At 36.6% G+C, this 24539-nt stretch overlaps 1 long non-coding RNA gene across 1 annotated transcript; it reads right to left on the bottom strand.

Moving 5' to 3' along the window:
- Positions 1–2447: 2447 nt before the first annotated feature.
- On the bottom strand, positions 2448–4536 carry LOC136070354 (uncharacterized). Its single transcript, XR_010631623.1, has 2 exons — positions 4252–4536; positions 2448–2907 (listed from the first exon to the last, which is right to left on the bottom strand). It is a non-coding gene; the product is annotated as an uncharacterized LOC136070354 (long non-coding RNA).
- Positions 4537–24539: the final 20003 nt, after the last annotated feature.

Raw genomic sequence — 24539 nt, forward strand, 5'->3', positions numbered from 1 at the left:
TAGCAGGGAAATTTTCCCTTACTTTATCGATTTCCTCACCTTCTTATCTTCAGATTCTGTCGTCTTGGGGGTTACGTGTATTGTTCAAGCTGTCTTATGCGCCATTAATGTGGCAGAAGTTAGGTAAGAACCCCCTTATTAATGCAGAGACACAGATCTTCTTCCTTCTTGCACCTTCTAAGAGTTTCCCGTGGTTACTAGTATCTTACAGAGGTCACACACCAATTATCCGTGCTTCAAGGCTCGAATAAGTTAAAAATTTCCCTTTCCTTGGTAATGGGCTATCCGCAGTAAAACACTTATAGTGATCTAACTTCCATCTCCTTCACGGATTATTACTCCTTGAGCATTCCCCTCAGCACAAAGGCCAGACCCAAATACTTTCCCATGGACCAATGACTCTTTGGACCCCAGGTCTGAGGAGAGTCTATTTCACTCCTCACAGTCATGATGATTTGTATTTTGCACACCTTGGCATAGTCTGGATCTCTTTAGTATAAAGATGAGGTGGATGCAAATCTATAGCCAGATATTTTTTGAAATGGGTGGAAAGCAAAATCAAGAATATCCATTGAAGGGGGAATAATATATGGGAAGGTAAAAACAAAAGGATATTGTCACATTAGTGCTCCCAACTATGCTCTATTTGATTCCTGAGACCTTGCAGGAGTAAAAAGAGAGGGAAGGGGTGGACTTTGTAGTTTTTCCAGGCACTTTAGTTTCAATCTGCTAGAAAGTATGGATGTTTTCTCTATTATCTCGTTTAATATTGAAAGGTTCCCTTTGCCATCAGTTCTCCTTGCCAATATCACTTGTGCTTTGATGTTTTGTCTGTTGGGATCTAGGAAGAACCTGCATAGATACAGACACAATACAGGTACGGATATGGAACTGCAATACGAGCAATTTTTGAAAAAGTAGGACACGAGTATGGCAAAGATACGTATATTAATTAATTATTAAATATTTTTTATTTATCTTTGTATATATGGTTAAGTATTTATTTTTCCTATAATATTAAACATACATGAATTTAAGTGAAATAATGAATATTCTATTTAATTAAAGTCCAAGAGATCTAAATATTACCCCCTTTAATAATTTAAGGTCATGTCCCAAATATATTAAAGTCCATTATGTGAGTGTCATTCTGATATGTGAATTGGAAAAAAGAAAAGAAAAAAGAAAAGGCGTAAATACATTTTTGGTCCCCATATTTTGGGTCATTTCTCGATTTGGTCCCTAAACTGATTTTGCTTCTAAGTCAGTCCCTGAATTTTTAAAATCGTTTTTAAAATGGTTCCTACCGTCAACCCAGTTACGGAAAAAACTGAGGTGGCAAACGGCATGTCTTACTTGCTGACATGGCGTTGACGTGGATATTAAAATATTATTAAAAAAACTTATTTGGCATTTTTAAAATGCCACGTCAGATTTAAATGAATTAAAAATGAACTAATACAATAAAAAAATTTATAGGTAAAAATATTTCTAACACAGTAAACAAATTTATAATTTAGTGATGTTGTTTTGAGTTCAAATCTTCAATTCATCCCTACTTATTGCCGGATAAAAAGAAAAAGAAAATATAAAATATTCATAATATGAATTTAACTTCATCATAGCCAAACGGCCCAATTATTTTATCCATACTCCTATAGAAAAATCATATTTTTTTTAATGGATCTTATTAATTAGTCATTAATAAACCAATAGCAATTAATCATTTAGTTCATGATTAATTTATAATATGTCTACTAAATTCGATCCTTTAATGATAGATCCGAATTGGATTTTGTAGTGTGAGTGATATGACTCATGGTTACATTGGATATGATGCAATAAATGAATCAATCATCGTGCCCAGGTGTGTTCACTAAACCGCACAAACCGTAAAATTCGCACCAAAACCGTTCGCAAAATAGCATAACCGCACCGAACCGCAGGTAACAGTGCATCACACCATATAATGCAGTTCAGTTTGCGGTTTTATAATAAGAAAACCGCATCACACAGCATCCTCTATATATTAATATGTTTATTTTTTTAATATTAAATATATTACTAATAGTTTAATAACCCTAGTTTTCCCAAAAAAAAAAATAATATTAATAACTCTGGCAAGTGTTGATTAAGAAACCAACCCAAAATATAGAAAAACTAGCTCAATAGTTTAAAACAGGCCCAAAACAAAGGAAAAATCAATTTTGGGCTAGGCAAAAAAATCCCAAAATTTGAAAAATATACCTGCTTTAAACCGTATCTTATACACTGTACCACACATGTGACTGCAAAAATGAACTGCGTTGTGGTAATAGTTTTAGCTAAACTCTAAACCATACTGCACATGTGATTGCAAAAAGTTGGTTCCTAGAAACTATCGTGGGCAAATGGCAAATGCCTGTCTACAAACTATCATGGTGTCAAATTATGTTTGAGCTCCAAAATAAGATTGTATAGGATGTGAAAATGGTCACTTTCATTTGGATGGAAAAGCTAGTTCAACAACATTTATATAGTTTTGGGCCAATAGCAAGCAATTCCACACATTTCTTTTGTATAATAACTAAACTCTACAAGAAAAAAAATATCCCACATGGCAACTTCAGAAATTGCATGCTGGAAGGATGATACATATTCATGCATATCAGGAAATCAATTGAAAACCACAATCATCTTCGTATTTTAATAAAACAATTTTCACAAGAAAGAAGTAAACTGAGTACCATGCCATTAAAGTGTTACTTTAATAGTTAAAGAATGGACCACAAGAAAGCAACTAATGGCAGCTATTACCTCCATGACAAGTCCATATGTTGTAGAAGAGGGCTTTTGGCCTTGTTGCTTTAATTGCTGCAAAACCCAGAATGCTCCTCATTTTTTCTGCTGGACACAGGCGTTTAGGACCTGTAATGGAGAGACATATAAATCATATAAGTGAGATATTTTCGTAAAACTATTTTATAACTAAAGAAATTCGTTTAGGCAATGCTAAGGGGTTGATCCATGAGTATGAAGAGAGGACCACCTTAGACTGGAAATTTCAAAAATCAAGGAATCGTTAAACTCAAGAAAAGAGAAAAGATAAATATAGGCAAATTTAATCATCCGTGAAATAAAAAGAATGCAAATATGTCATCTTAACCTTGGCCAAGGATATCCCCACCCCTTCAAATAAAAGCTTTTCCTCCCTAACATAAGAAGAGCAAATCAAACAATACCAAAAGTCTTTTCAGATAAAGCTCTTTATCTCAAAACTCTACCTAATCTCTACTTCCTACAACAATACCAAAAGCTGGTTGTCTTTTTCTACTCTCTTAGATCAGATGAATCATTGCACTTTTAGAATTTAATTGTGGGTATAACTTTACTATACTCCCTATAAACTTGGGCTATGCCTCAATATATTATCATTTACTTTATCTATAAAAAAAAAAAATTAAAAAAAAAAAAAAAAAAAACTTGGGCTATGCCTATGCACCCCCCCCCCCCCAAAAAAAAAAAAAAAATCACTAAGAGAGCGTTTGGCCAGCGCGTTTGCGTTGGCGTTTACGTTTTCTGCTCCTTTTTTTTTTTTTCACACGTTTCAAGCTTTTCCAACCCTTTTTTTACTGTGCAGCACTGTAGTGGCTACTGTTCAATGAATAATAGTCGCAATAATTGACTTTTCAACCAAATTTTACTATTCACGGACCCACAATTTTCACTTTTCAGCAACTTTTTTATTAAAAATGGGTCACACGGTACTATTCACACATTTAAAAATTATTTTGCTATAGTGTTTTCAGTTTTCAGTTTTCAGTTTTCAGTTTTCAGCTGTATCCAAACAGACCCTAACACATTAGAAAGTGTAGAATCAATGAAATAAAATTACCATCTGATAATTTCAAGAATTCTGTCATTCTTTAGTTGCAGCTCACAGATTTAACCATTTCTAAAATAATTATAATTTTTAATTTCTATCTTCAAAAGTATGCCATGTAACAGGTATAGAAACTATCCAATCATTCAGGTATACACCAGTGAAGCAAATATAGACCATTATCTTTTGCAGATTGAATTCAATCAAGTATTACTCACCGCATTGTAAACCATGATGTCTGGTTCCAACTTTGGGTCCCACTTCCCAACTTTGGGTCCCACAACTTTGAGAGAATTGTATTTTCTCTCAAAGCTTTCTCTTTCCTCTTAGCAAGGTGTAGTGCACAAGCAAAAAGCATGCTATATGCAATAAAAAGAAATGTATAATACCTGCATTGAATGAAAGACATCAAGTGCCTCCACAGGTCTATTCGCCTTTCCAAGTACATCAAATGCAGTCGTGTACATAAATCTACAAAATGAAGAGGAAATGTAGTCAAAAGACCCTTTCTATACAACAACCATGGTCTTAAGTCACTAGAACCAAATAGTATTGATTAACTACTTTGAAATTATAAATACTCAAACAAGCCAAAAATTGGTTGAAGCAAGTTCAATTCCAACGTGGAGAAAACACAATAAAATCCAATAACCACAATAGTGTCGGAAACTGGATTTTAAAAGGAGATAAGTACAAAACTGACAATGGGCACAAAAAGAATTAAACCCATTTCCTGGTCAAAGCAACAAAAGAAAATATTCTATTAACCCAATCCATAAGAGTTTTAAGGAAGAAGAGTTTAAGATTTGCAACTGATCTCTCTAATCATATGTTTTATTAAGTTATTTAAATAATTATATAAAAAATTAAGTTTTGTAGATAATAAAGCACGTGACTGGTAAAAATTATGTGGAAAAAGATACATCTAAATAATCATTTGAATTTGGAAAAAAAGAAGAAGTTTAAGAGCCAAAAAGGTAAATAGAAAAGAACAGAAAGAGATAAAGTAAAAGAAGAGAAAACCAAATTTCAGGTTTTAGTGGGTCATACTTTTTTCTTTTCTTTTCCTAGAATTGAAAACTAGGAAGAACCAACCGGATTCAACATGCATGTTTTGTTATGATGCTAAAAGGTAAAATAGGTTAAAAATCCAAAAAGGTAAATAGAAAATGATAGAAAGAAATAAAGAAGTAAAAGGAGAGAAAACCATTTCAGGTTTTAGTGGGTCATACTTTTTTTCCTAGGATTGAAAACTAGGAAGAAAAACCGGATTCAACATACATGTTTAGTTATATAAAAAAAACAATTTTTATAGAGTAAATGCCATAATTTGTAAAAACTATATCATATGTGCGTGTATATATATTGCATTTTTTGCATACTAGGATCGACCAATCAGTGTTGATAAAAAAAAAAAGTGAGAATGCATTTAAAAAATTAAAAATTTAAATAAAAAGCTTCATTCTGCTAGGCAAAGACATATAAAAATACGTATGCGGAAACTTTTTTTATATTATTCAATTTATTTAGTTTATGAACAACTTTTTAAACTTTTACATATTTTACAAATAAACTGCATGTCTTACTCTCCTCTCTTTATATTATATCCGTCCACCCTCCTTAGAACAAAATACGAAAAAGGAAAAAGGTCCTTCGTTCTAAAGGAATGTCCAATTTCATGATAGATTTGCCATTTTCCCATTAGTGATAGATGAAGACCATGGAATGAGCTATGAAGCTGGTGACACAAGTTTATTAGCTAGTTAATAATTTACTCTTATTATTAGTATTCTACGTGAGATGTCAACACTTGACTAACCACGCCATTCGATCACTTATGAATATTCTAACAAATAAAACAATAATATTCATCAATGAACGACAAGTAATGGAATCTAAACATTAATTAATAGCAAGTAATATTTGATGAAAATAGATTTGTTTGTATGCATGTCATATGCATACAAACATATGACGGTTTGGAGTTGAGGAGACAAGGAAATTAACTACTTTTAATAAAGTCTTACTAGGGAAATGGTTATGGTGGTTTGGGGTTGAGGAGACAAGGCTTTGGAGAAGGGTAATAGCTTTGAAGTTTGGGGAAGAGTGGGGGGGATGGACATCCAAGCTAGGCAGAGGTGTACATGGGTGTGGTTTGTGGAGAAGCATCCGGATGGGTTGGGAGGTTTTCAGCAATAATATTCAGTTTGAGGTAGGGGTGGGAGATAGAGTGAAGTTTTGGATAGATAGGTGGTGTGGGGATTCACCATTCCAATTGACCTTTCCAACTGTATTTGGGATTGCTTCCAATAAAGCAGCCTCTGTGGCCTCTTGTCTGGAACGGTTGGGGATAGAGGAACGAAGAAGCTGGGATGTCCGCTTCATTCGGAGACCAAATGATTGGGAGATGGGTGTTGTGGATGAGTTTCTTTGTACTTTGGGTTCGAATTTACCTCCAACTGAGAATGGAGACCGTATGAGAAGGAAGTTAACGAAGAATGGAGATTTTGATATCCGCCCTTTTTATGATAAACTACGAGGTCCCTTGCCTATTATCTTTCCTTAGAAAGGTATTTGGAAGGTTAAGGCTCCTTGGCGTGTTTCTTTCTTTGTTTGGACCGTCGTTTGGGACAGGATTCTTACAGGTGACAATCTGCGAGGTAGAGGGTTTGATTTTGTTGACTGGTGCACTATGTGTCGTTGCAATGGGGAGACAGTGGATCATTTGTTACTTCATTGTGGAAAGGCTTATCGGCTGTGGAGCTTAGTTTTTAGATCTTTTGGGATTTCATGGGTTTTGCCAAGATCAGTTGCAGATACTCTTTTTGGTTGGTGGAATAGGTTGGGAAAGCATTCGTCTAGCATTTGGAATTTAGCTCCGTTGTGCTTAATGTGGTGTATTTGGAGGGAGCGAAATTGGCAGACGTTTGAGGACATGGAAAGCACTGATGACTAGCTGCTCACTTCTTTTAGTGGCTCCCTTTTCGACTGATCTAGGGCTTGGGGACTCACCTCTAGTGAGTCTCTCCCTATGTTTCTTAGCTCTCTCTTTTGTAATTAGTTTTCTCTTTGTTTTTTCTTTTCTCTTTTTGTAATCTTTGATATGCCTTTTGCCATTACGCATGAGGTAGTTTTTTGAATATAAGTCTTTATTACTTATCAAAAAAAAATGTCATATGCATTTTCATGGAAGGGCAGCAATGGATAGCATTGCTGTGTCTGTACATGTACTTGTCAATAGAGGCTTGTTTGTTGGTTGCATTTTCTTATAGCTGAAAAAGAAAAAGGATTCTGAGAAGTTCATCACCACACCCCACATAATGCCAGAAAAATATGTGACTGCTGACTAACACCTCCAACTAAGAATTTCACATTTCATTTAAACCATTTCTGATGTGCTTCCATACACACACAGCTTGAGAACCCCTAGCAGAAAACAATTAACCCACCAACTCTCCGTATTATTTAGCCCCCACAGATTTTCCCTTCTCCAAAGATTTTCCCTTTCCATGGCATATGATCAAAGCCATATCCATAAAAGAAATTGATTAACAGTATCGAGCCCTTGAATTCCTAAACCACCAGATTGAATAGGAGAGAAACCGTACTCAAATTCACCAAATGGAAAACTTCCTTTCATCCCCTAAACCAGGTCCATAAGAAATATCCCTTTGCAAACTTCTCTAATTTTATAGCAACCCCTATAAGAACATGAAAGATAGACATAAAGTAGGTGGATAAACTTGAAAGAGAGCTTTTGATCAAAGTGACATAACACCTTTCAAAAAATATAATTTTTTCCACCCAACCAGCCTCCTTTCCATTTTCTCTACTACTATAACATCTCGAGCAGATCTAGTCTTAAAAGGTGAACCAAGGGGAAAGCCCAGGTAAGTTATAGGAAAAGACCCCACACAGCAACCCAAAAACCTAACAAAGGTTTCCTGACTTTTTAATTAGTCACGTAAGCATGAAACTACTAGAACCATTAGCTTATATCAGAATTACTGGTTGCCGTCTTTGCTAGGGTAACATTATATTGTTTTATTTAAAGGTTTGCTTAAGTTGTAACAGCAGCTTTTGAGAAAATTATTGAATGAAATTTCCCTTCTTAAATTCCTTTAATATAAACTTGATATCTTTTTTCTTTATTCACCCTCGATGATTTCTAAGAAAGACAAACATAATTTGAATATTGATCCAAAAGAGTGGATTCAAACCTTGGAATATGGTGAGTGAAAAGAAAGACAGGGTCAGTAGTTCCTTTGGTTTTAAGCAGATAAATAGTCATGCTTCACATTTACTTCATAATTTGCTCCATAAATTACTACAGTATTTGCACCGTTAATAGGGTATAAACTTTTAACTTTACAGGATGTGAAACTTTGTGCTGGTTATCATTCATGAACTGAAAAACAAGCTTTGATACAACTGTTTGCGGTTCCTTCTCATTCAAACTGCAAGTTTCTTGGATAGGGAAAATGCGACGACACCAACTGCACCAAAGAAATGCATTTTTAGTATTAAAGACGAGATCATAACTAACCACAAAAATGAAAATCAGATAATAATAATCGAATCATAACTTTAGTGGATTGCTCATGCAAAAAGGTAAATTTGGGGCATCAAGAAATGACTACCTAAAAGGGGCGATAATGATAATTTCACCTGTGAAATATTAAACAAATATATATTTTTTTAAATCCTCATCTTTCTGCACTAGCATGATAGTTCCAAATATATGAGTATGACACTTCCTTTTTTTGATAAGTATACCTAATAAAAATTTCCAAATTCCGAGTACGAAGAAGGAGGGAGAGAGAGAGGAGGACGGGGCGGCTGAATGAGAAAGAGATGCAAGGGTTTTAGTTTTAGATGTTTAGTTTTATATAAATTCAAAACGACGACGTTTTGATAATAGAAACTTAAAAAAAAAAAAGAAAAAAAAGAAAAAAAAAAAAGGGGGCTGTTTCGAAGGTTAGAACCTGGGAGGCTGGGACAGGAAATTGATAAACACACCTGCTTACCACTAACGAAACTTACATGTATCAAATGTCTTGTACCTATAATAATATATATCGGTCGGTTTCGGTTTAGTTCTATATAGGTCCACAATAAATTATTTATTTATTTGTTATTTTTTTATTCAAGTTGGGCTTACATATATATATATATATATAAATTTCTTGATTAATTTATTTTAAAATTATTTTAGTAAAACTTAAAATGATGTTGTTATTAATATATATTAATAAAAAAAATGACCAGTACACCCTTCAAATTACAATCACATAAAACGTAATTTAAAATTAAAAAAAAAAAAAAGGCGGCAAACAGAATGACCAAAACATACCCCCTAAACCTAGAAAATACCAAAATACCCCCTAAGCCTAAAAAAAGACCAAGATGCCCTCTAAATTTAAAAAATACTCGAAATACCCCCCAAAAACTAAAATATGACCAAAACACCCCCAAAACCTAAAAAATGGCCAAAATACCGCCTAAACATAAAAATGTCCAAAATACCCCTAAAGCCTTAAAATGACCGAAATACCCCCCGAAACCTAAAAAATGACCGAAGTACCCCCGAAACCTAGATAATGACCGAAACACTCCCGAAACCTAAAAAATGACTAAAATACCCTCCAAACCTAGGCTGACTGGTGGGAATGCGCATGTCCTTGCCGCTAGGATACCTGGAACTTTCTTAATATAATTTGTACAAATTAATATTTAATATCTAATGTAGAGATAGTAATAAAAAAGATCTTACTATGGTTCGAACCTGGGCAAAATATTATCACATGCGTGTCTTACCACTAAACTAGTGTAATTGTACATAAATACTAGTATTATGCCCATGCGATGCACGACTTAATTAAGAATCATGTGTAAATTAATGAAAAAAAACTATTTTAAATAAAAAAATTTGATAATAAAAATAAAGTAATCTTTTACTCTATTTTTTTAAACAAAGTAACATTTTACTTTAAACAAAATTTCAACCACGGTAAACTTCAAAAAAAAAAAAAAAAAGTTGATAAGAAGTTGTTTCTATTTGAAACAATAATTTTAAGTTGTGAAAAAGTTTATATAAGCAAAAAAAGAAAAAATCAAAATTAAAATCCAATACCTTAAAAATCAAGTTGTTAACGTTAATTAAAATTTTTTTTTCTTTTATACCGTAAAAATCATGTTAATTAAGGTTATTAGTTTTTTCTTTTTATCCAAAAATTTGATATTTATCCAAAACAATTAAATTAAAAATATATATATTTGGAAAAAAGTAGATAAAAAATTTATTATCAATTCCTCCCCATGTGTATATCCTTCCAATGAAAGTTGTGATGAAGTTGATATAAGCAAAAAAGGAAGGAATTTATTTAAAATCAAATACCATAACAATCAAGTTGTTAACGTTAATTACAATTTTTTTTTTTCTGTTATACCTTGAAAATCATGTTGTTATTAGCTTTTTTTTTTTTTTTTAATCCAAAAATTTGATATTTATCCAAAAAAAAAATTTAAAAAATATATTTGAAAAAAAAAAAAAAGTAGATAACAAATTTATTAGCAATTCCTCCTCGTGTGTATATCCTCCCAATGAAAGTCGTTTTTTATTTTTATTTTATATAAATATTTTCTTTATTAAAATAACTCTACTATATATATACTAATTTTTTTCAAATATTTTGGAGGGGCCAAGGCCCCCTTGGGTCCCAATGTGGCTCCGCCACTGTAAAAGCTAACCAAAGAAATGAGGGTCCTAGTGCCAATGGACATTTAAGGTTACGACACAATAGTTTTTAAGAAAATATATAGTTTCCATAAGTAGTTTCCAAAAATGTGTCTAACCTAAAAACAATGTTTATGAAACATGATTATTTTTCAAAAAAAAAGAAAAAAAAATCCCATTAAAAGCTACTTACCTCAGAAGACCAACCAATTTTACCTCAACTGGGCATCACATAATCGACCAATCCAGTCACTAGGTCTATCACCAAGAATATCGGAACCTAGAAACACAATGATCAAGCCTATCAATAACAAGGACCATCACATTTATCTCCATAAATCGAAATAATCCCCCAAAATCAAACCAAAGGCCCTAAAGCCTAGCTTGTCAGTCCTAAGACAAGCACCCCTTCCCAAGTGGGAATCAAACAAGCATACAAGAACTCATAGTGCCACAACACCAAGCTAAAGCATTTTAATTATCTACTGTAAGCAGATGTGCATGTATAAACACAACATAAGACACATCACTTCAAAATAGAGGTAACATATCTCATGAGTTACCCTTTTGAGCATCAAATGATTAAACCAAACCATTATCAAAATTGACCAAGTAAAACACATGTCGAAGGAAACACATGAATTTGCAAGCCAATCCATTTAACAAAGGTTTCATGTAAATTGCACAAAATACCAACATACTCGTCATACTTTTAGATTCACTACACAGCAGGTCAGCCCTTTTGTAAAAATCGTTTGGTCCATGAAAAGTTTTCCGATCAACTTGAAATTAAATAAGGATAAGCTCTTATATGTGCAGTATATACTATAAAAAATTCAGCTCAAAATAATTTTTCTATAATTTATTAAAAATCACGCATTGCAGCTGACTCAAATCTGTCCATGACATTTTTAAGATCCCAAAAGAAAATCGCTATAGTTTTTTTTTTTTTGGTAAACAGACGATTCATTACAAAAACTAAAACATTACAACAGGTTCAGGGCAATGCCTATTAAAGTGCATGCCAGAATAGTCGTCCATAAACACATTTAAAATGTCCTCAGGCGGACTAAGAAAAGAAAGAAAATCAATGCCTTGCTCAGTGCCCCTCCAAGCAAGAACATCCGCACACTGGTTAGCTTCGCGATAGCAATGCTTAAACTGAATCCGGTGGAATTGAGTCGCCAACTGCTTGCAGTCATCCAATATAGGAGATATGACATTGTTCTCATAGGTAGATGTAGATTGCTGCAAAGAATTAAGCCATCTCTTCGACCCTATAACTCAACCATAGAGCTGTTTGTTGCACCAATACACCTGGAGAAACCAGCCATCCATTCACCTCGATCATCTCTAACAACTCCTCCACGCCCTACTGAACTCGAGTGAGTACAGAGAGCTCCATCAGTGTTCAACTTTGCCCATCCCTCTGGTGGTCTTTCCCAGCAGATTCTCTTAATGACATTACGGGTTGGGCCTCTAGGAGAGTATATGCAATACAAAAATTCTTCAGTTTGCCTAATTATCTCGGCAGCCAGCCCTGGGTTTTAGGTCTTCCTTTTAAACACAAAGTTGTTTTTGCTTTTCCAAACATTCCAAACTGCAAACGAAAAGATCATACTCCAAGGAGGCTTTCCATCAATGAGACTTTTATACATCCTTCCATTTGCATTCAACCACTCCTGCATATTTGCATTCCAAAAGTCGTGGTTTGTAGCTTGAATTCACAGGTAGCGCCAAACAAATTTGACAAATGAGCAATCTCTTAGTGCATGAAGTATTGATTCCGGTTCCCTTTGACAAACAGGACACATCTCATCATTTACCACTCCCCTTCGCACCAAGCAACTTTTCACTCCAATACTATTGTGTGAGCACATCCAAAGAAAAGTCTTAATACGAGGCAAAGTTTTAGCTTTCCAAATCCAACTAGCAGAAAAAGGAGGTTCTGGCACAGCCTCCATGGCAATGCTATAAGCACTTTTAAGGTCGAAATTGCCTCTAGGATTCCCTGACCATGTTAGCTTGTCCCTACCTCTTCCTGTCAAGGATAATGGTGTGGCTTGGATCATCATCTTAGTGTCTGATGGAAGGTTAAAAGGGATTTGATCCCAATCCCACCCTGTGTCCTTAATAATATCCTTCACTTCTAATACTTCAGCTCCCCTAGGTAGTGGACCTTGAATGAGATGTCGAAGAGGGCCCTTCTCTGTCCAGTAACTTTGCCAAAGATTCAGTGTGCTATCTTTTCCTATTGCCCATCTACTGCCTTTAGTAAAAACCTCTATGCCTTTTTTCATTGCTCTCCAAGTTTGTGAACATGGAGTCTATTAACACTGATGGTGTTTACTCTCCTTTGATTGCAATACTTCATTCTAAGCACTTCTGCCCACGGTTTGTCCCTCTCCATGTGAAATCTCCAATTGAGTTTAGTAAGCAACGCAACACTTCTGCTTTTGGCTGCTTGCAGCCCCAAACCTCCTTCCTCCTTAGGTTTGGCCACCTTGTGCCATCCAATCCAATGGATTTTCTTAGCTGCATCAGAGGATCCCCATTAAAACTTTCGGTTAACCCGGTCTATACCATCCAGAATTTTTTGAGGAAGATACACACCTTGCATGACATAAGAAGGTATAGTGGCTGAAGAAGCTTGAATGAGAACTGAGCGACCAGCCAAGGATAGCATGTTAGCCTTCCACCCCGCTAACTTTTGCTTAACTCTATCCAAAATGAAATTGAAGTCCTGTGGAGAGGTTCTTGAGTGCTTTATAGGGAACCCCAAGTACTTACCAAGGTTAGGAGTGGAAGTGAAGCCTAGGATGTCACAAAGCGACTCTCGGGTGTCCCTATCCACATTTGGAGAGAAATACACTTTTGACTTGGACTCACTTATAGATTGTCTCGAAACACTACAAAATTCATCACTAACATCCCTAATTGCACCACAATTTATATAATCTACCCTAGCAAGAAACACCAAGTCGTCTGCAAAAAGCAAATGAGAGAAGGCCAGTCCACTCCGGGAGGCCTTAATTGGCTGCCATTGCTTCAATCTGCATTTTTCCTAAATGAGCTACCCAAGGAGCTCCATACATAAGATAAATAGATACGGGGACAGCGGGTCTCCTTGTCTTATCCCTCTCGAAAGGTATATTGGGTCTAAGGCATCTCTATTAAATAAAATTGAAGTTGAAACTGTAGAAACACAACTCATTATAATATCAATGATGTCCAAAGGGAAATTAAATCTAATCAGCATATCCCTTATGAAACTCCACTCAAGTTTGTTATAAGCCTTCTCCAAGTCAATCTTTAGTGCCATATATCCCACTTTACCTCTCTTTTTACTCAAAGTGTGAATAATCTCTTGAACAATGATTGCATTATCAATGCCCTTTCTACCTAGAACAAAGGCTATCTGGAAGGGGGAAATAAGCTTGTCCAAATGGGGTCTCAGTCTAGCAACTATGGTTTTTGTCACAATCTTGTAAACTGTGTTGCACAGACTTATAGGTCTAAAATTACCCAAAGTCTCCGGGCCTTGGATTTTTGGAATAAGAGCTATATGGGTTTGGTTCAAGTAGGTAGGAACTTTCCTTTCTCTAAAAACTCTCTTCACTTCTTCAATAACTGATTTGCCTACAATCAGCCAGAACCTTTGATAAAAACCAGCATGTAGCCCATCCGGCCCCGGAGCTTTAAAAGCTTTCAAGGACCATAGGGTTACCTTTATCTCCTCCTCCGTAACACCCCCACTGATGTTGTCTCTAACCTCATCCGAAAGTCTAATATGCCATTGAGAGACTGATGGTGGCTGCCGAGAAGCCAAACAGAGGGAAGAAGAATAAACATCACTAAAACCCCTTCTAATGAACTCCTTCACTTCATTTTTGTCACTAATCCACTCCCCCATAGAGTTTTTAATTGCTTTTATCTGGTTTCTTTTTCTTCTGACTAAAGTTGAGACATGATAAAAAGCTGTGTTTCTATCTCCTTGAATCAGCCAATTAACCCGCGATTTAAGGGCCCAAAGTTCCTCCTTTTGGCTTAGCACAGTCTCAAACTCCTTCAAAAGCTCCTTCTCAAGGTTGAGTAGGAAGGTGGAAGGCCTAATAGAAACTGCCCCCTGAATACCATTAAGCCATGCCATTAAATTCTTCTTCCTAGAAAATATGTTGCCAAACTGCTGCTTATTCCAATTCGTAGCATCCATGGCGAAATTTTCTATCGCATTCATAAGGCCATTAGCTTGACCCCACGCTTGAGTGACCACCTTCGGGAAGGAGGGGTCTATCAGCCAGCAAGTTTGAAATTTGAACGGTTTTGGCTTGCCCAAGTGCACTCTAAGAATCACTTCTAGTAACACATGACAGTGGTCTGAATGACATCTAGTGAGGTGAACCACTTTGGCATCATGGTATAGAAGACACCAACTAAGGTTAACGAAGTATCTGTCAATTCTTTCTTGAATTAGTGCTTGGACTTCCCTTTTGTTCGCCCAGGTAAACCGGGCCCCGAAAATCCGATATCTATCATGTTGAACTCATCTAGACACTCTTTGAGTAGAAGCGATCTGCTAATACTCACAGCCCTACCCCCGAATTTATCATCCTCAAGAAGAGGTTCATTAAAATCTCCCGCTAAAACCCAGAGCATACTATGAAGGTCAGCTACTTTATTAAGGTTATTCCATAAAATTTTCCTTTCGGCACTTCTAGGACTAGCATATACAGCAATAAACAACTAGTAAGAGTTAGAGCTTATTACCTTGATAATGGCATGAATTTCTTGCTCAGTGATAGCAAGCGGGTTTATCTCCACCCTATCTAAGTGCTAAAGCATCCAGAGTCCTCCTGCAAAGCCAATAGTATCCGTGTGAATGGCACTGTCAAAGGGCAACCTGTCCGTTATCTCTAGGGATGGCAAAATGTACTCGACCCGCGGGTACCCGGTCCGACCCGACCCTAATGGGTCGGGTTTTACCCGGCCTGTTTAACATTAGGGTCGGGTCTGGGTTTTAATTAAAAAACCCAAAGCGGGTTCAGGTCGAGTCCGGGTATTAGGCATACCCGGCCCGAACCCGACCCGAACCCGACCCGTATATAATATTAAAAAAAAAAAAAACCCTAGCTATAAATACTCACTTTCTAACCCTAATCCCTTAGACACATTCACTCTCTCACCCTCTCTGTCTTGCCAAGCCGCCTCTCATTCTCTCCCTCACCCTCACTCTCACTCTCACTTGAACAAGACCACTGCTACTTCCTTCACCGGCGCTGCTACTCCTTGCATACCTCACCTTTCCGGCGCCGCTCCGTTCTCCACCTCGTCGGTCTTTCTTCCCTGCCTCCCTCACCTTACCGTAGCTTGCAGACGCCGCTGCTCCTCCCTTATCCCGTCAGGTCCTCCTCCACCTCACAAGGCCGCAACGCTCTCATCTCCCTCACCTCGTCGTGAACTCAAGCTCTTGCAATGAAAATCGTTCTGTTTGTTCATAGAATCAAATTTATATTTTTTAGTGTAAGTGCTATTTTGTTTGAATAGGATCTACTTGTTTGATTTGATTTTGTAGGGTCTTCTTGTTCGAACCTAGGGTTTATATGTTAAATCTTTTTTTTACTTTTGATGTGGGAAAATATTGTAATGAAAAATAATGGTTTTTGTTCCGATCTGTTGTATTTTCTATTGTAATCAAATTTGTATTTTCTAGTTTAAGTGCTATTTTTATAATTCTTGTTCCAATTTGTTGGTTGTTGAGAAAATAATGGTTTTGATTGGTTTCCATCTGTTCAGATCTGGATTTTCTTGTGTTCTTTTTCCCGTTACTGTTTGGTTGCTGAGAAAATCAATCGTGAACTCAAGCTCTTGCAATGAAAATCGTTCTGTTTGTTCATAGAATCAAATTTATATTTTTTAGTGTAAGTGCTATTTTGTTTGAATAGGATCTACTTGTTTGATTTGATTTTGTAGGGTCTTCTTGTTCGAACCTAGGGTTTATATGTTAAATCTTTTTTTTACTTTTGATGTGGGAAAATATTTTAATGAAAAATAATGGTTTTTGTTCCGATCTGTTGTATTTTCTATTGTAATCAAATTTGTATTTTCTAGTTTAAGTGCTATTTTTATAATTCTTGTTCCAATTTGTTGGTTGTTGAGAAAATAATGGTTTTGATTGGTTTCCATCTGTTCAGATCTGGATTTTCTTGTGTTCTTTTTCCCGTTACTGTTTGGTTGCTGAGAAAATCAACATCAGGCAAACAATTTTTTTTTTTATTGGGCCACAGAATGAGCCTTGAAGTACCATAGCCCAACGGGGCCCGTGAAGCCCGCGGGGCCTGACGGGCCGGGTTCGGGGTTTAAAAAAAAAGCCCGTTTATTAAACGGGCTGGATTCGGGCCAAGAGTTCAGGCCTGCGGGTCGGGTTCGGGTATTAAAAAACCCGGCCCAAACCCGACCCGTTGCCATTCCTAGTTATCTCCCTTGCCCTATCACACACAATTCTGGTTTCCATCACCACTAAAATTGCTGGGTTATGATTGCAAACCAACTCTCTGATATGACTCTTAAATGAAGGCTTCAAAACGCCCTACAATTCCAAATTATGATATTCATTATAATGATGTTGAGGGGTGGGACATTCATCGAAGGGTGGCAAGGACTTCGCCTCCTCCCTCAAATTCCATCTGATCCACTTCAGCACTTCCTTCGTCTGCCCTTCTTCCGGACTTATCTCCATCTTCATCTCCATCTCTAGATTGTGATGAAGTACACCCATCTCCATCTCTAGCACCAACACATGGAAGCTGAACACAACCGTTAGGTGAAAAACTAGAATTAGTATTGCTTGATTTTCCAACATCTTTCGCTCTATTAGGCATTCGCTGTGACTTACTTCGCATAGTATGGGTATTAAGGCTACCTGAGGTAAAGACTCCCAACCTAGGCTCCGATCCTCCACCGGCATTGGCATATCCATCATAAGAAGCCACCATATGATCTTTGCCGTCACCCAAATCTTCCAAGCTTTTCGATAGGACTTCGCGTCCTCCTTCAAATTCCATCTGATCCATTTTAGCACTTCCTTCGTCTGCCCTTCTTCCGAACTCATCTCCATCTCCAGATTGTGATGAAGTACACCCATCTCCATCTCTAGCACCGACACATGGAAGCTGAACACAACCGTTGGGTGAAAAACTAGAATTAGTATTGCTTGATTTTCCAACAGCTTTCGCTCTATTAGGCATTCGCTGTGACTTACTTCGCATAGTATGGGTATCAAGGCTACCTGAGGTAAAGACTCCCAACCTAGGCTCCGCTCCTCCACCGGCATTTGCATATCCGTCATAAGAAGCCACCATATGATCTTTGCCGTTCGCCCAAATCTTCCAAGCTTTCCGATGCTCCTCGTTGAACCACCTCATTTTCCTTGTTGGATTCACACGAATCTCAACCAAAACCACTTCTGAGATCTCTATTACTACTCCTCCCAAATTGATAGCCCACCTTAGGGCAGGACATTGATGAGACCTAAAGCTCAAAAGAAGTTCTCGGTATAGATCCACCCTTCGATTCTAACTTGCCCTCTCCACCATGGGTAGCTTGTTCGGCTGCATCATGAGTCACCAGCTTTTCCACTTGATTTTTTTGGGAAAGAGTAGATTGATCTACTTCAATAAACTCTAATGACTAGCCACGGAGCACCCTAGATCTCGCAATGGCCTTTTTACCCTTAATTTAAGCTTTCAAGTTTGGCTTGGCTACCGTTGATACAGGCTCAGCTCAAGGCTTTATATTCATTTTAGTAGAATTCCTTGGACTATCAATTAGACCATTTTGGGTCTGGATATGGGCTTCCTGTTCCATGCTATTAAAAGCACTTCCTATCTAGGCCTCACTCACATGGCTTGAAGGGGTAAGCTTCCTTTTCGCCTCTCGAACCAGCCCATCAAGAGTCTCCATTTTGTCTGAATTAAAACTTGATCTAATCTCCCTCCCAGACTTCTTTTGGCTTTGTCTCACCTAACCGTTATCCAGCGCAGAAAGGGGCCCTCCACTTCTCTGATTCTTTGTCCCATTTTTCCTACGCGCAACCATTATCCATGGTCCGTATGTCCCCTCCTGCATATCCTCATGCTCACTCTCATGCACGTCTTTACTGGTCCCCACCCCTAACTCTGCTGTGTCAGGCACACGATCCTTGCATGCACTAGCTTCCCCCTCCCTTGCTTCCTTCGCATCAACCTCCCCCTGTGGTGCACCTTGGCGAATAGTGTACGGGCAACTTTCCTTGCGATGACCCGTTCTTCCACAAGAAAAACAAAGTTTTTGGATGCCCTCATAGCAAACAAGTTGCTCAAATTTTCCGATCAGTATTGTCGTGACCAGAGGCTTCTCTAAACCTACCCCGAGCTTCAAAGGCAGTGTGAGTATCCACCCTTAGGACGTTCCCAATGGACTTACCAATCTGCAACAGTGCCTCCAGATTGTAGTATTTAATCGGTAGATCATTTAACCTTATTTAGATAGCCATCGAGTTGACATTCGCCTATGCTGGCCTGAAATTTGGTTCCCAGGGTCTTATTGATAGAAAATGCTCTCCAATGAACCAAGGTTCCCTCTTGAGAATATTCTTATAATCCTCTTTCAATGATAGACGGATGAGGAAGAATTCGTGGCTCAAGTTCACATAGTCTAATCTTCCCGCAGGCTTCCACATGGACAAAAGCCTATTATGGAGAAAGTTAAACCCAATCGATCTGCCATAAACCTTCACAATGAATGCCTTAACCCATGGACCTCGAATGTGTTGCTTAACATCTTTCGAGAACTTAACTGCCACTAAGCCTTTGTGGAATGCCTCTACTTCCTCATCTGAATCTTCATCGTCATCCATAGAGTCTACAAAGCTAAAGGCTTGAGTAAAGGCACCTGGAATCTCACCCACAAGCTTATCCTTGAAGGTTGCTGCCCTACCCCATGGTCCCTGTCCCTGTCTTGGGGATGATGAGCCTGAAGCCTGCCATTCTCAAAAGCCTGCATATCTTCCATCCTTCACTTTCTTCTTACTTCGTTCCAGCTTTTCCTGTTCCTCCAGCGAGAGGGGGAGAGGGTTCTCTCTTGTGCTCATGTCACTCAAATTTTTTTTTTTTTTTTTTTTTTTTTTTTTTTTTTTTTTTATTCTCTCTTGTGCTCATGTCACTCAATTTTTTTTTTTTTTTTTTTTTTTTTTTGTGGGTGAAAATAGATAAACTTCATTCCATATTACTGAAGTTCAACCAAAATCGCTATAGTTTTAATATTAGCCCAAATGCTTTGAGACTATTCACATCAAAACCACATGTCTTAAAGAATATTAAAAACCAGTAATGAAACCTTTAATCTCATATAAACTATTATAACAACAAAAAAAATCAAGAAACCAAAACTTATAACTTATAGAGAGAATTTATCAAATTTCTTAAATTTCTTCTACATGAATGTTGGGCTTGGGCTTTAGTCTTTAGGTCATTAGTTCAGAGACAAAACCCCCCACACACACATCAAACATTTTCACAGCCCATATCTTTTCACGGTTAACTCTCTCTTCCAAACCCAAACCTTAGCCGCCGCCACCACCTCTTTCTAGAAATCTAGTTGCCAACCACCTCTTGAATCTTGGTTGCCATTGAGACTTTGGATGAGCCTAAAGCATCTCTTTTTCATTGTGGGTAACTAGGTATAGATTGTTGTATTTAGCTTACTTTCTTCCTTTGTGGTTTTCATCTTTTGATTTTTCTGGCTTTGGGTAAAATTTTTACCTATACCTCCACCAATGTATCACACTTTTTGTATATGGCAATGCTAAAAATACCAATATAACTTTTTAGTACTGCCAATACTAATGCTCTAAACTAGGGGCTGATGGAGCAATATGGGCAAATATCTTGGGGAGGGGATTACAAAAATAACCTCACACAATTTATAATGCCATAACAGTACGTACTTATTGCTATAGTGCAACGACCTTGTTCGTATGACTTTTTGTTTCCTTGGTTATGTAGTCCCGAAGGTGTCAAATTAGTGGAATTGCAAAGTTTTTATGCGATTTCTTTTAACAATTCAACTAAACTATCTTGGCAACGAAGATTGCTAACCTGTTGTGGAACGCTAGGCATGTTAGCAATCTAAGTTGCCAAGATAGTTTTTTTCCTTTTTGGTCTGGGGAGCCATTGCTTATGACAATATTTTGTATACTTTAAATTGCATCTAGTTTGTTTCTCATCTTTTATGAAAAAACTGCATGTGGTTTGGTTGGGGGGTTGTTTAAGTTGCTGTTACAATATGGGCAGAAATTCAAATTTGAGTGCATGTTATTGGCGTTAGGATAGGACTTGTATTTTGAAGTTGCATTTTATATCAAAACTGAAAATCTTGAGTCAGCATATTGTGTCTATTCTTATGTTGTGATTTGGAGTAAATATTCTGGTTTCTGTGTTTTCGTTTTAAAATTAGCAAGCAACCATTTTTGTATCATAGTTGAAGTTTGTTAAGTTCCTTTCCATATTAGTGAATGTTTTAATGTTCTGGTTTAGATTAAAATTTGGTTTGTGTGTGTTTATTTTAACTTTAGCAAGTAGCCATTTTTCTATAATGGATGAAGTTCCTTTCCTTATTTGTGAATGTTTTTATGTCGTGTTTTAAATTAATTATTCTAGTTTTTGTTTTATTTTAAATTTAGCAAGTAGTCATTTTTCTATCATGATTGAAGTAAATTAAGTTGCTTTCCTTATTTGTGAATGTTTCTATAATGTTGTTTGGATTAATATATTTTCCTTTCGGTGTTTTTTTTTTTGGTGGGTGCAGTGAATTTTCTGATATATTTGATTTGGAGCACTTCAAGAGATTGTTTCGGCATTGCCATCAACACATCTTATGACAAAGCCAGTCGAGGGTAGTCCTCTACCTCATGCCACACCACAATGGATCCGTGAACATTCTCTCAGACTTGTGCTAGCTCCTCTTGATTGCTTTTTACTTATAAAACCTGATTTAGTAAACAAAAAGAAAGATGGAGGTAAGACACAGAATTGGCTGCTTCTAGACATGGTGACTTAGTTGGGGGCCTTTGGCTTTTACTGTGTATCAGAGTCATGAAAGTATATCTTATGGCAGTTAGATAAGAATCTTATTACTCCCTTCTGGAAAAGATGTCAACTGTTAGTTATAACTGCAATAATCTTGAGCTATTATGACAATTATAATGGTATTAATCACTTTAAACGCCATCAATTTATTGGCTTCAATTCTGTGCTTTTGTTGTAAACTATTTTAGTTGTTGCCATGTTGGATGGAACTTCAAAATGAGTTGTGCTGCTTACTAGTTTAACTGATTGTCTCAATATTTTGATCAATACTAGTTTTGTGGATGTTCAAAAGAAAAGAAAACTGTTTTCATTTTCTCTGTTAATGACTCTCTCTCAGATAGAAATTGTTCAGTTGTATATGGTGAAGAGCAGTCTTTTTGTGGATGCTACTTGGCCAAAGGATTATCTAATACAATTTCTATTGGCCTCTGCAGTTTAACAGAGAAGGGGTTCTGCTGTTACGTAGCTTGGATTCAAGGCTTACTAAGGATCTTCCTTCTGGTCTGTAGAAGCTTAAATGCAAGGTATTTATAGTCTCATTTTCTCATATCCTACTATCCTAGAACCTGTATGTATATCTTTTCCAGACATTATGTTTGAAAGCACTCACATATTCATAAAGTAATAAACCTGACAGGATCATGTAAGATTGTAAAAGAATTTGCTTATTTTCAAACGTCCCTACTTAAATCATACCGATAGCACATTTTATCTGTTTCTATCCATATATTCTCAAATTTCAAATGCTCTCTACAATGGGAAACACAAACAGTGGATCTCTTCAACTATTATATCACTCATTCTACAACTACAAAGTGCTTACAGGTGAATCGGAAAAACCCTATTTTTCCCGTGGTGTTACATACAATGCTCTTTTCACACTTTTTTTTTTTTTCCTCTTTCTCAGATAGGACTATTCCTCCTTTTTTTTTTTTTTCCCTGGATCCATTTGCTTTTGGCCTCCTTCCCTTTTAAAGCTTTAATCCCTGTTCTTACCCTTCTAGCTGTTCTGCTTCCACCCAGGGTAGCAAGGATATTTCCCTTAATTTATCGGTTTCCTCACCTTCTTATCTTCAGGTTTGGACGTCCTGAGGGTAACGTGTACCGTCTTATGCAACATTAATGCGGCAGAAGTTAGGTAAGAAGCCTCTCATTAATGTGGAGACACAGATCTTCCTCCTTCTTGCACCTTCTAAGAATTTCTCGTGGTTACTAGTATCTTCCAGAGGTCACACACCAATTATCTGTGCTTCAAGGCTCGGATAAGTTAAAAATTTCCCTTCCCTTAGTAATGGGCTATCCGGGGTAAAGCACTTATGGTGATCCAACTTTCACCTCCTTCACAGATTATTACTCCTTGAGCATTCCCCTCAGCACAAAGGCCAAGCCCAAATACTTTCCCATAGGCCAATGACTCTTTGGGCCCTAGGTTCGAGGAGAGTCTATTTCACTCCTCACAGTCATGATGATTTGTTTTTTGCGCACCTTGGCATAGTCTGGATCTCTTTAGTATAAAGATGAGGTGGATGCAAATCTATAGCCAGATATTTTTTGAAATGGGTGGAAAGCAAAATCAAGAATATCCATTTAAGGGGGAATAATATATGGGAAGGTAAAAACAAAAGGATATTGTCACATGAGTGCTCCCAACTATGCTTTATTTGATTCCTGAGACCTTGCAGGAGTAAAAAGAGAGGGAAGGGGGTGGACTCTGTACTTTTTCTAGACACTTTAGTTTCAATCTGCCAGAAAGTATGGAAGTTTTCTTTATTATCTCCTTTAATATTGAAAGGTTCCCTTTGCCATCAGTTCTCCTTGCCAATATCGCTTGTGCTTCAAAATTTTGTCTATTGGGATCTAGGAAGAACCTGCACAAATACGGGCACAATACAGGTATGGATATGGAACCGCAATACATGCAATTTTTGAAAAAGTAGGACATGAGTATGGCGAAGATACGTATATTAATTAATTATTAAATATTTTTTATTTATCTTTGTATATATGGTTAAGTATTTATTTTTCATATAATATTAAACATACATGAATTTAAGTGAAATAATGAATATTTTATTTAATTAAAGTCCAAGAGATCTAAAATATTACCCCTTTAATAATTTAAGGTCATGTCCCAAATATATTAAAGTCCATTATGTGAGTGTCATTCTAATATGTGAATTGAAAAAAAAGAAAAAAAAAGACACTTGACTAAGAGAGAAGAGAAGTGTAAAAAAAGAAAAAGAAAAATTAAGAGACGCGTGAGTGAGAGAAGAGGGGAAGTGGCTAACAGTTGGCTACTTAAAATTTAGAACTTAGAATAGGTAGATAGCAACACAACTCTAAAAAAAAAAAAAAAAAAAAAAGGGAGAGAGAGAGATAAGTTTTTTAAAAATCACCATTTTCCCTAAGTATATACTGCATTATTTGTATCAATTTTGTAGAACATATAAACTTCCTGCATTAGAAATCACAAGACTACTTGCCATATTGATCTGGCCTTATCAAATAATATCAGCCAAAGGTTAATCATATAACACATGTAATGAGGGAAAACTGTAATTACTGTGAACACAGTGAAGTCCTTGAGACATTTGAGTTTGGAAAGTAATAATTAAGCAAACTTTTAAGCTCTTGTACTTCAATTTCCTTGAGAAAGACTAAAAAGTAGGCAATAAAAGTTTCTACAATCTGAAATTACAACATTGAAAGGTGCTTGTCATTTTCTTTTCTTTCCCACGCAATGGATAATTTTTTTGGAGAAAATAGGATGTATGGTTTGAGTTATTTGTCCAAAGAAAAAAGGGTTTTCGTAAAAAGC

This window comes from Quercus suber, unplaced genomic scaffold, assembly GCF_002906115.3.
Source record: "Quercus suber isolate HL8 unplaced genomic scaffold, Cork oak 2.0 scaffold_228, whole genome shotgun sequence".
Lineage (NCBI taxonomy): Eukaryota > Viridiplantae > Streptophyta > Magnoliopsida > Fagales > Fagaceae > Quercus > Quercus suber.